The following is a 13,971-nucleotide window of genomic DNA, read 5'->3' as shown; positions in this document are numbered from 1 at the left end:
TATTTAGCACCTGATCACCCATATTAGACTCCCTGATCACCCTGATCACCCCCTTATCCACCCCCCTGTCATTGATCACCCCCCCCTGTTAGGGTCCTTCATCCCTGCCAGGTAGTTAGCTACTTGCTAGGTAGTTTAGCGCCCAGCCCACCGCACCGCAGTCACTGATTTGTCGCTGATTAGCGTCATCGCTGTCACTAATCAGCACTAGTACTATATAGTATCTGTAAGTGATCAATACTGATCGCAATCAGATCTATATAAGTACATTAGGGTCACCTTAGGGTCTACAAAAAACGCAGTGTTCGCCCGATCAGGCCTGATCTTGTGCGCACACTTGCGTTCAGTCCGCCCCACCGCAGTGACAGAATTTTTTTTTTTCTGATCACTGCAAAAAAGGTAAAATCGCTGCGCCGCTATAAAAGATCACTTTTGAGCTTTTTGGATCTTTATTAGCGATCGCAGCTTTACTTCGCAAGCACTCCTTTTTACTAGGTAGGTTTGCTCTTTTTCCCGGGTAGTCTCAGAGGAATACCCCCTAAATTTAGTGAATCCAAAATGTCAAACAAGGGGTATTCCGCTGAAGAGGCCTACAGGATTCTGACCGTGATGGATGAAAGCGATGGGGACGCCTTAGCCGCTGTTTCAGTTCAGCAATATTCTTGGGATGTCTGGTGTGAATCACTTTCTTGAGGTCATGCCACAGCATCTCAATCGGGTTGAGGTCAGGACTCTGACTGGGCCACTCCAGAAGGTATAAGAAGGTGTCTGTTTATTTGATCCAATTGGCGATGTACAATAGTTTTGTTCTCTACAGTAAGGCTGGGAGAACAGGATCCTTCTTAAAATTCCAGGAAGAGATCATTTCAGAAATCCTGTGCCCCAAGGCCCTGATGTAGTGAGCCGGCTACATGGCAGACACTTCCCGTCTGTCTATCCTGGTACCCCAACTCAACGTTCCCCAAGAAAAAGATGTCGTGTCTGTAGCAGGGGTGGAATAAGGCGTGACACCACCTTTTTTTGTCCTGACTGTCCTGACCAGCCTGCCCTATGCATAGGGGAGTGTTTCCGCAAGTTCCACACTCAGGTACACTATTAGCATAGGGATTGCGTACACAGGACAGGCACACAGGGGTCTTAGGGCCCTTTCACACAGAGCTGCCACAAACCTCTCCTTTCACCTGGGACAAAGTGCATAATGCACTTCGCCACATGTTTGGGCGATTTGCCCTTTGCACATTGTCCCATGGGGAAGGAGAGGTTTGTCCAATAAAGGTAAAAAAAAAAAATCACCGGTAAGCAAAAAGGTTATTGTTCTGTTTCAAAAGTTAATAAAAGTTAATGTTCTCTAAAGTTAATGTTAATAAATTTATTGCGTTGCGGCCCGTTTTTTTTTTTTTTTTTACCTTCTAGGTGGACCAAGCGATCAAGCAGCTGCAGCACTGATGTGCATTCTTACAGAAGCATTGCGCTTCTGTCAGATTACACAAAAGTCAGTGTATGCAGCGCTGCAAGACGAGATTTCTCCTCTGCAGTAAAAGATACGTTTGCCGAGGCATATGAGCTGAGGAGGCGGCGGTGTTCATATACTTTGGCAAACACTTTGTATATATAAAAAAAATATAAAAAATCCCGGCAATGATTTATTCATCCACATCGATTGATGTGAATGGAGAAATCGGGTTTGCCAGGGCATACGAGCTAAGTGGGTATGGATGTTGGGCGGAGCTCCTATGTCCTGGCAGACGACTTTCCCCTCCTTTTTTTTTTGGGCAGAGATTTTTTCATCCACATTGATCGATGCGAATGAAGAAATCTGTGCCGTTCATTTTTTTCTTTCAGCCCAGAGGCTGAACGGAAAAAAAAATCTCATTACCTGTATGCTCAATATAAGGAGAATAGCAGAAACTCCTAATGCTGGCCATACATGTAATGATTGCGGAAACCCTCAAATGCCAGGGCAGTACAAACACCCCACAAATGACCCCATTTTGGAAAGAAGACACCCCAAGGTATTCGCTGAGGGGCATATTGAGTCCATGAAAGTTTTAAATTTTTGACCCAAGTTAGCGGAAATTGAGACTTTGTGAGAAAAAAATAAAAATAAGAAATTTCTGCTAACTTATGCCAAAAAAAAAAAAAGTTGATAAACTCGCCATGCCCCTCATTGAATACCTTGGGGTGTCTTCTTTCCAAAATGGGGTCATATGTGGGGTATTTATACTGCCCTGGCTTTTTAGGGGCCCTAAAGCGTGAGAAGAAGTCTGGGATCCAAATGTCTAAAAATGCCCTCCATAAGGAATTTGGGCACCTTTGCGCATCTAAGCTGCAAAAAAGTGTCACGCATCTGGTATCGCCGTACTCAGGAGAAGTTGGGGAATGTGTTTTGGGGTGTCATTTTACATATATCCATGCTGGGTGAGAGAAATATCTTGGTCAAATGCCAACTTTGTATAAAAAAATGAGAAATGTTGTCTTTTGCCAAGATATTTCTCTCACCCAGCATGGGTATATATAAAATGACACCCCAAAACACATTCCCCAACTTCTCCTGAGTACGGCAATACCAGATGTGTGACACTTTTTTGCAGCCTAGGTGGGCAAAGGGGCACACATTCCAAAGAGCACCTTTCGGATTTCACCGGTCATTTTTTACAGATTTTGATTGCAAACTACTTCTCACGCATATGGGCCCCTAACATGCCAGGGCAGTGTAACTACCCCACAAGTGACCCCATTTTGGAAAGAAGACACCCCAAGGTATTCTGTGAGGGGCATGGCGAGTTCCTCGAATTTTTTATTTTTTGTCGCAAGTTAGTGGAATATGAGACTTTGTAAGGAAAAAATAAAATAAAATCATCATTTTCCGCTAACTTGTGACAAAAAATAAAAAATTCTAGGAACTCGCCATGCCCCTCACGGAATACCTTGGGGTGTCTACTTTCCGAAATGGGGTCATTTGTGGGGTAGTTATACTGCCCTGGCAATTTAGGGGCCCATATGCGTGAGAAGTAGTTTGCAATCAAAATCTGTAAAAAATGACCAGTGAAATCCGAAAGGTGCTCTTTGGAATGTGTGCCCCTTTGCCCTCCTAGGCTGCCAAAATGTGTCACACATCTGGTATCGCCATACTCAGGAGAAGTTGGGCAATGTGTTTTGGGGTGTCATTTTACATATACCCATGCTGGGTGAGATAAATATCTTGGTCAAATGCCAACTTTGTATAAAAAAATGGGAAATGTTGTCTTTTGCCAAGATATTTCTCTCACCCAGCATGGGTATATGTAAAATGACACCCCAAAACACATTCCCCAACTTCTCCTGAGTACGGCGATACCAGATGTGTGACACGTTTTTGCAGCCTAGGTGGGCAAAGGGGCATACATTCTAAAAAAACACCTTTCGGATTTCACCGGTCATTTTTTACAGATTTTGATTGCAAACTACTTCTCACGCATATGGGCCCCTAATTTGCCAGGGCAGTATAACTACCCCACAAGTGACCCCATTTTGGAAAGAAGACACCCCAAGGTATTCTTTGAGGGGCATGGCAAGTTCCTAGAATTTTTTATTTTTTGTCGCAAGTTAGTGGAATATGAGACTTTGTAAGGAAAAAAATAAAATAAAATCATCATTTTCCGCTAACTTGTGACAAAAAATAAAAAATTCTAGGAACTCGCCATGCCCCTCACGGAATACCTTGGGGTGTCTACTTTCCGAAATGGGGTCATTTGTGGGGGTTTTCTACTGTCTGGGCATTGTAGAACCTCAGGAAACATGACAGGTGCTCAGAAAGTCAGAGCTGCTTCAAAAAGCGGAAATTCACATTTTTGTACCATAGTTTGAAAACGCTATAACTTTTACCCAAACCATTTTTTTTTTGACCCAAAAATTTCTTTTATCAAAAATTGTAGAACAATAAATTTAGTAAAAAATTTATATATGGATGTCGTTTTTTTTGCAAAATTTTACAACTGAAAGTGAAAAATGTCATTTTTTTGCAAAAAAATCGTTAAATTTCGATTAATAACAAAAAAAGTAAAAATGTCAGCAGCAATGAAATACCACCAAATGAAAGCTCTATTAGTGAGAAGAAAAGAAAAGAAAAAGTTGTGGAGTGCCGATTTGTAAAAAAGGGCCTGGTCACTAGGGGGGTATAAACCTGTGGTCTTTAAGTGGTTAAAGAAGTAAAGAAGAGACCGGGAACTACGCGATCAAGAGGCGAAGGTGAGTTAATTTTTTTTAACCCTCAATTGATCACCTACTAAGCATTCTGTATTCAGAATGCTATTATTTTCCCTTATAACCATGGAGGCCCAGTCATGGTTTCCCTTATAACCATGGAGGCCCAGTCAAGTGAATAGACTGTCACCTAGCAACCATGCGTGAAAATCGCACCGCATCCGCACTTGCTTGCGGATGCTTGCGATTTTCACTCAGCCCCATTCACTTGTATGGGGCCTGTCCTGCGTTAAAAACGTAGAATATAGAGCATGCTGAAATTTTCATGCATTGCAGAAGTGATGCGTGAAAAAAACCGCTCATGTACACAGCCCTTTTGAAATGAATGGTGCCGGATTCAGTGCGGGTGCAATGCGTTCACCTCCCGCATTGCACCCGCGCGGAAATCTCGCTCGTGTGAACTCAGCCTAACTGTGTGACCTTAGAAGCCATTGGCCAGTGTAGCATGTGACCCAGCCTCTATATAAGCTGGAGTCACGTAGCGCTGCACGTCACTCTGCTGTTACTAGTGTAGGGAGAGGAAGCGGCTGGTGATTTCAGGGAGAGAATAGGAGAGAATCTTTGGTTCACAACGTGAATATAACTCAGTGATCGAAATACATTTAGTTCTGTGGGTGCAGGGCACAATCTTTTTACCCTGCCCTGAGCCCAGTGACAGGAAAAAAAATAACTTTTATCTGTCTGTTAGTTAGGTGGGCTGTGGCGGCGGTCATTTTATGCAAGCTCAGTGCACCAGCACTGCAGATGAGCTTTTGTGACATTGAAATCCAATCTTGGAAAACTGCACTAATAATCTGGTTGTAAAAAATCACCTTTTTTGGCAATATACAACATCTGGTGCATTTGCAGGATTACTCAGTGTGCAATTTAAACTAGAAATATAGCCATCATTTTCTGGGTTTTTAAAAACACTTTTTGTTTGCCAAAATCTACTATTTTACAGATCTGCAAGTGTGAAATTCAAGTTCAATATATACAGCTTTAATATTCTGTTAGTAAAGAAAAAAAACACTTCTTTGGCAATATACAACATCTGGATTAGTCAGTGTGTAATTTAAGCTAGAAATACAGCCATAATTTTCAGTGTTTTTTAAAACACCCTTTTTGTGCAAAATAAAAAACTATTTTACATCCCTAGCTGCACCTGGACGTGTAAAATTAAAACGTTATATACAGCTTTCATATTCTGTTAGTAAAAAAACACAACATCTGGATTAGTCAGTGTGCAATTTGAGCTAGAAATACAGCCATAATTTTCTGGGTTTTTAAAAACACGCTTTTTTGCCAAAATACTCAAATTGTCCGCCCTTGCAGCATCAAGACGTTAGAAATTCCAGGGCTATATACTGCTGTCATATTCAGTTATTAAACAAACACCCGTTTGGGAAAAGAAATATAAAAAATTGGCAGCCTTTGCTACAGATGTCATTGTGAGATACACCCTTTTATATACAAGGGTTATATTTAGCTATTTGAAATACAGCCATTTTGGGCATAAATCTTTAATTGCAGCCTAGTCTGGATCAGGGCGTGTGAGATACACCCTTTATATACAGGGGTTCTATTCAGGTATGTGAAATACAGCAATTTGGGGCAAAAAAAATTAAATGAGGCCTAGTCTGGTTCAGGGCGTGTGAGATACACCCTGTACATACTGTTGTTCTATTCTACTATTAATTAAACACCCATTTAGGGAAAGATCATAATTCGAGAGATATGAGGACAGCGTCAAATAAAGGACGTGGCCCAGGTCGTGGTGCTGCTGGTGGAGCTCCTGTTGCAGGGAGAGGACGTGGTCGATCTGTGCCAGCTACACGCACAAGTGAAACCCCTTCCTCAGGTGCAAGTAGGCGACAGAACCTGCAGCGGTATTTGGTCGGGCCTAATGCGGCTCTACGAATGGTGAGGCCTGAACAAGTACAGGCGATAGTAGATTGGGTTGCTGACAGTGCCTCCAGTTCCTTCACATTGTCTCAATGGCTGGTTAAGGCGGGTATACCAGTCTATTCTGCACAAGGTACGGACAAGTCCTGTGGGATCCATGGCTGGTACATTTTAATGAATGTGAGCTTGTCCACATTGGCTGTGGACAGGCGGCTGCGCTTGTCTGTAATGACGCCCCCCTGCCGTGCGAAAAACACATTCAGATAATACACTGGCTAAAGGGCAGGCCAGCACCTCCCTGTCTTCTGCTGAAAGATCAGAGTTGGCACCTGAAGCCCATGTCCATCAATCTTTCACCTCACCCCCTTGCAAATCAGCCGAGCAGTCTGAGCCCCAAGTTATGCAGCAGTCTATTCTGCTTTTTTGATGACTGTGTTAGCAGGGTTTCCCAGGGCCATCCACCTAGCCCTGCCCCAGAAGTCGAAGAGATTGAGTGCACCGATGTCCAACCACTTATCTTTCAAGATGAGTACATGGGAGGACCAACGCAGCACGTCTTGGATGATGACGAAACACAGGTGCCAACTGCTAGAGTTTTCGAAAGTGTGCAGACCGACAAGGAGGGCAGGGGTGAAGACTAGGTGGAAGATATATGTGGAGGACGACAAGGTCCTTGACCGCACATGGAATGAAAGTCATGTGAGTGACCTATGTAGTTTGGAGGAAGAGGCGGTGGTCTCACAGAGCCACCAGCACAGCAGAAGAGGGAGCAGGGTGCAAAATCGGAGCGTCCGTCCTCTAGACAGTATGCCTGCTACTTCCCACAGCAACAAGGGACCAAGCACACCAAAGCCAGCTCCAAGGAGTTCCATGGCGTGGCAGTTCTACAGACAATGTACTGATGACAAGATACGAGTGGTTTGCACGCTGTGCAATCAGAGCCTGAAGCGAGGCATAAACAATCTCCATCTGAGCACAACTATTTAAGTGCTAAACACGAGCTGCAGTGGAGTAGACACCTCAAAAACCAAGAAAGGTCTCTGGCTCCTCCTGCTTCCTCTTCTGTTGCAGTCTCAGCCTCTTCATCCACCTGTGGAGTAACAGTGCCACCTGAGGCGGATAGCAGTTTGGCGCATGTCCTTCCACCAATGAGGATTGCAGGGCGCATAAGTTTGCCTCTTGTTGCTTCCTCCTCCTACTCCGCTTACTCATCCTCTACCGGCTCCTCATCCGGTCAGCGTAACACAATCACCACCAACTTCAGCACAGCCAGGGGTAAACAACAGAAGGCAGTTTTAAAACGTATCTGTTTCGGGGACAAACCCCACACCGCGCAGGAGCTGTGGACGGGCCTTGAACAACAGACCGATGAGCGGTTGGTGCCAGTGAGCCTCAAGCCCGGCCTGGTAGTGTGCGGTAATGGGCGAAATCTCGTAGCAGCTCTGGGACTAGCCGGTTTGACGTACATCCCTTGCTTGGCACATGTGCTGAATTTAGTGGTGCAAACGTTCCTTAAAAATGACCCCGATATGTCAGAGCTGCTGTATAAAGTGCAGGCCGTCTGTGCGCGCTTTTGGCATTCTCACCCTGCGGCTGCTCGCCTGTTAGCGCTGCAGCGTAACTTTGGCCTTTCTTCTCACCGCCTCATATGTAACGTGGCCACAAGGTGGAATTCCACCTTGCACATGCTGGCCAGACAGTGCGAGCAGCAGCAGGCGATAGTGGAGTTTCAGCTCCAGCACGCATAGGTGAGTCGTTCTGCGGAACAGTACCACTTCACCACCAATGACTGGGCCTCCATGCGAGAACTGTGTTCCTTGTTGCACTGTTTCGAGTACTCCACCAACATGGCCAGTGCCGATAACGCCGTTCTCAGCGTAACTATCCCACTTCTATGCCTCCTTGAAATAACGCTGCTGGCGATGATGAAAGAGGATGTGGCACAGGAGGAGGAGGAAGAGGGAAGTGGCTCCGAAGGTAGGTTCCTGCACCCACAAACGCCAGGTACAAGATTGTCCAGCCAGGGCACAGTTCTGGAGGATGACGAGGTGGAGGATGAGGAGGAGGAGATGGAGGAGGAGGAACCATGTTCACAGCAGGGTGGCACCCAGACCAGCTCATGGCCATCACTGTTGCAAGGGCGGGGGGGGGGGGGGGTTACAGAGGACACATACGATACACCTCCCTCAGAGGACAGCTTTTCATTGCCTCTGGGTCAGCCTGGCGCACATGAGAAATTACAAGCTGCAGTGTCCCCGCAACGACCGCCGAGTTGCCACATTCTAACTTGTGCTGATTACTGGGTGGCCACACTGCTGGATCAACGTAACAAGGACAACGTACCATCACTGGAGCGTGATGCTAAAATGCACGAGTACAAGTGCACGCTGGTAGACGCACTGCTGCTGGCATTCCCACCTGACAGCAGGGGCACAGTGGAATCACAAGGCGAAGGCAGAGGAGGAGGAAGAGGTCGCCAACGCAGCTGGGGCACCGCCAGCACCTCAGAAGGCAGGGTTAGCATGGCCGAAATGTGGAAAAGCTTTGTCTGCACGCCACAACAATCAGCACCACCAGCTGATATGGAACGTCTTAGCAGGAGGCAGCATTTCACCAGCATGGTGGAGCAGTATGTGTGCACACGCCTACACGTACTGAATGACGGGTCTGCCCTCTTCAACTTCTGGGTCTCCAAATTGGGCACATCTCCTGCCCTGCAGCCAGTGTATTTTCTGAATGTGTGTTTAGCACGGCAGGGGGCGTCATCACAAACAAGCGCAGCCGCCTGTCCACAGCCAATGTGGACAAGCTCACGTTGATTAAAATGAACCAGGCATGGATCCGACAGTCTGTACCTTGTGCAGAATAGACATGTATACCTGCCTTAACAAGTCATTGTTATACTGCAGCACAATTGCTCATTCTTGTATTTTGGATATTTCACACTCTTTTGGAGCGTACCCTAATTAAAAGAAAAATATATTAAAACCAAAAACCAGTGTTGGCTACCTAGTCCTCTTCCACTGCCACTTCCACCTACACCACTACGTCCACCGCCTCCTCAAACTCCTGCTCCATATGGAACTTCTCCTCATAAATCAAATTTTTTATTTTTTTTGTACGTATTTTATTTTATGTCATTTCACTACTTGTCAGTTACATTCTCTGGTGAAATTCACCAATTTTTGGGTGTGAAGTACCACTGCTATAGCTAGTAGACAGATAAAAAAAAAATGTCAGTTATATTTTCGGGTGAAATTCACCATTTTTTGGAATGAAACAATTTTTGAGTGTGATGTACCACTGCTATACCTATTAGACCGGTAAAAAAAAAAAAAAAGATTGTCAGTTATATTTTCGGTTGAAATTAAACAATTTTGGGGTGTGACGTATCACTGCAATACCTAGTAGGAACGCGCTGTAAAACGCTCAGGTGTGAACCCAGTGTAAAGGAAATCTGTCACCAGTATAATCGCTATTGAAGTAAAGCCATAGCTTAACACATTGTGGAAGAAGGCATGCACATTTTCGGTTGAAATTAAACGATTTTGGGGTGTGAAGTATCACTGCAATACCTAGTAGACCGGTAAAAAAAAAAAAACATTGTTACATTTTCGGGTGAAATTCACAAATTTTTGGGTGTAATATACCTAGTTGACGGCTTAATAAATTTTAATAATTTTTCTTTTAATTTTCGGGTGACAATTAACATTTTTTTATGTCATAGACCCCTGCTCTACCAAGTAGATAGGTTAATAGATTTCTGTAATTTTACTGTTACATTCTTGGGTTGATATTGTACAATTTTAGACGTAAAAAAAAAACCTGCTCTGCATAGGTGAGAGGTAATAAAATTTCTAAAAATTCTTCTTTAATTGATGTACGCCACCTCCTTTCATTCAATGCTTAAACTTTAACAAGTTGTCCCACATTTGCGCTTCAATAATTTGTCCCACATTTGCGCTTTACTCATTTGCCCCACATTTGTGCTTCAATAATTTGTCTGACATTTCGGCTTTACTAATTTGGACAACATTTGCGCTTCAATAACTTTGCCCACATTTGCTCTTCTGTAATTTGTGGCACATTTGCGTCTCAATAACTTTTCCCATATTTCCGCTCGATCCCCCCCAAAAATTATAAATTTATCTCCCTTAAATAAATTCTTCATTAATTGATGCGGGCCACATTCTTTCATTCAATGCTTAAACTTTAAAAAGTTGTCCCACTTTTACGCTTTAATAATTTGTCCCATAATTCCACTCTATAATTTTAAATTAGAAAAAAGTTATCCTCCCTTGGATGTGGTCTCTCCTTCTCATGCTCCCTCTCCGGCGTGGAACCCTGATTCCCCGCCACCCGTGATCACCATGGTAGGCTCAGAAAAGAACATCGAAAATTGACAGAGAAGATATCGTAATGGATGGTGGATGTCACTGGGGCACCTCTACATAGGTGACAGGAACATACATTTAAAAAAATCCTCAATCACATTGTCAGGTGACATTTTTCAAATTTTGCTGGATAGAAACCCCTTCTCTGCATAGTTGACAAGGACTAGAATTTAATAAATTATTAATTAATTGATGTGCGCCACATCCTTTTATTCAATGCTTAAACTTTAAAATGTTGTCCCACTTTCATGCTTTAATAATTTGTCCCATAATTCCGCTTTATAATTTTAAATTTGAAAAAAAATGAATCCTCCCTTGGATGTGGTCTCTCATTCTCAGGCTCCCTCTCCGGCGTGGAACCCTGATTCCCCGCCACCCGTGATCACCATGGTAGGCGCATAAAAGAATATCGAAAGTTGATAGAGCAGATATCAAATTGGATCGTGAACATCACAGGGACGTACAACATGGTGGGGCAATAAGTGTGCACACGCCTAGACGAACTGACTGACAGGGGTCAGCCCCTGCAACTTCTGGGTCTCCAAATTGAGCACATGGCCTGAGCTTGCCCTTTACCCCTTGAAGGTGCTGGCCTTCCCTGCAGCCAGTGTATTGTCTGAACGTGTGTTTAGCATGACTGGAGGGGGTTATCGCAGGCTATATTTCCCAATGTTTTGGTGTGTACCCTAATTTTAAAAAATAAATTTTAAACCAAAAAGCAGTGTAGGCTACCTCCTCCTCCACCGTCGTTTCCACCTACACCGCCACATTCACTGCCTCCTCAACCTCCTACTCCATATGGACCTTGTCCTCCTAGATCAAGATTATTATTTTTTTATATACGTATTTTATGTTATTTAAAGTCATTTTCCTATCCACATTTGTTTGCAGAGCACTTGCCATGTTTCTAACCACATTTTGATGTCATTTGCCGCTCTCTAGCCCTTTCCATGATATTTTTACAGCCATTTTAGTGCTCAAAAGTTTGAGTCCCCGTTGACTTCAATGGGGTTCGGGTTCAAGTTCTGGTCTAGTTCGGGTCCCGAACTGGAACTTTTTTCTGAAGTTCAGCCGAACCCGTCGAACCCGAACATCCAGGTGTCCGCTCAACTCTATTTATTGTGGAAGTTGACGCTTCCGAGGTGGTGGTAGGAGTTTTGTCACAGGGTCCTTCACCTAGTAAATGGCGTTTATGTGCTTTCTTCTCTAAGAAACTCCCGGCTGCAGAAAGGAATTATGATGTGGGCAATAGAGAGTTGCTGGCCATTAAGGCTTTTGAGGAATGGCGTCATTGGTTGGAAGAAGCTATTTATCCTATTACTGTGCTTACTGACCACAAAAATCTGGCTTATCTGGAGTCGGCTAAATGACTGAACCCTAGGCAGGCCAGATGGTTGTTGATTTTCACCAGATTTAATTTAATTGTCACCTATCGTCCTGGGGTTAATTATGTCAAGGCTGATGTTTTGTCGCATAGCTTCCCTGTTGGGGGGGGGTTGATTCGGAAGATCCTGGTCCGATATTGTCTAAAGGGGTAGTCATATCAGCCCTATATCCCAACCTTGAGACAGACATGTTGGAGGCCCAGGGAGATGCACCGGATTATTGTCCTCCGGGGAAGTTGTTTGTTCATTCTGAATTACGTCACAAGGTGTTCGAGGAGCATCACTGTAAGGTTCTAAAAGGACTCCCTGGGAGCAGATCCACCGTTGATCTCATCTCTCATAGATTCTGGTGTCCCGGGATACGTAAGAGTGTTGAGGACTATGTGTCTGCTTGTAGTACTTGTGCACGTGCTAAGGTGACATATACTCGGCCTTCCAGATCTTTACTTCTGTTGCCCATCCCGTCCAGACCTTGGACTCATTTGTCCATGGATTTTATCACAGATTTGCCTAATTTTTCAGCAAAAACTGTGATTTTGGTGGTTGTTGATCGATTTAGTAAGATGGCACACTTTATAGCATTGGCAGGTCTAACTAATGCTAAAACTCTTGCACAATAGTGATGAGCGACAGGGGCAATATTCGAATTTGCGATATTTCATAGAATATTCATCATATATTCTTGAATTAGCAAATTTGAGATTATATTCTTGATTGCAAGAATAGGCAATGTATTATTTGCGTAATGCGCGCGTAAACCCGTTGTGGGGTAGGCAACTTTTGGTTGCTAGGGATGTTGCTAAGCTGTGACAAAGCTTTCTCATTGGCCCACAAGCTAGAAGAAGGGAGGGATGATCACCTGATATGTATTGTACAGTGTTAAAAAACAAAAACAAACACAAAAAACTAATATTCGTCATTACGAATATACAGCACCATATTGTAAATATTCACGAATTCTTGAGGTGCCGATATTTGCGAAAAAAGTTTGCTTTTCAAATATTCCCGCTCAACACTATTGCACAAGTGTTTGTCGATAACATCGTGAAATTACATGTTATTCCTTCTGACATGGTGTCTGATAGGGGTACTCAGTTTGTTTCCAAATTCTGGAAGGCATTCTGTACTCGACTGGGAGTACAATTATCCTTCTGATCGGCCTTTCATCCTCAGTCAAATGGACAGACTGAACATACTAATCAGAATCTGGAGACTTATTTGAGATGTTTTGTCTTGGAGAACCAGGAGTAGTAGTTTTCAATTATATCTTTAGCCGAATTTGCTATAAATAACCGTAGACAGGAGTCCACTGAAAAGTTGACTTTTTTTAGGCATATGGGATCCACCCGCAATCTGGCACATTTTCTGGTACGGAAACTTCTGGTGTACCGGAAGAGGAATGATTTTCCTCTTCTTTGTCATCTATTTGGCAGAAGATTCAAAATAATCTAAAAAAAATGGGCAATAAGTATAAATGTATGGCTGGCAAGAGACGTATGAATGGTCCGGACCTGAGAGTGGGTGATTCTGTGTGGTTGTCCACAACAAATATTAAGTTGAAAGTACCCTCTTAGAAGTTGGGTCCAAGGTTTACTGGTCCATATAAAATCATTGCCATTGTTAACCCGGTTGCCTTTTGTCTTGCACTCCCTCAGGCTTTTAAGATTGATAATGTGTTCCATAAGACGTTGTAGAAGAGATACAGTACAGACCAAAAGTTTGGACACACCAGAAACATTTTCATGACTATAAAGGCATCAAAACTATGAATTAACATATGTGGAATTATATACATAACAAACAAGTGTGAAACAACTGAAAATATGTCATATTCTATGTTCTTCAAAGTAGCCACCTTTTGCTTTGATTACTGCTTTGCACACTCTTGGCATTCTTTTGATGAGCTTCAAGAGGTAGTCACCTGAAATTGTCTTCCAACAGTCTTGAAGGAGTTCCCAGAGAAGCTTAGCACTTGTTGGTCCTTTTGCCTTCACTCTGCGGTCCAGCTCATCCCAAACCATCTCGATTGGGTTCAGGTCCGGTGACTGTGGAGGCCAGGTTATCTG

Source organism: Bufo gargarizans, chromosome 4 (assembly GCF_014858855.1).
Source record: "Bufo gargarizans isolate SCDJY-AF-19 chromosome 4, ASM1485885v1, whole genome shotgun sequence".
NCBI classification, from domain to species: Eukaryota; Metazoa; Chordata; class Amphibia; order Anura; family Bufonidae; genus Bufo; species Bufo gargarizans.
Note: the sequence above shows the minus strand (reverse complement) of the source record.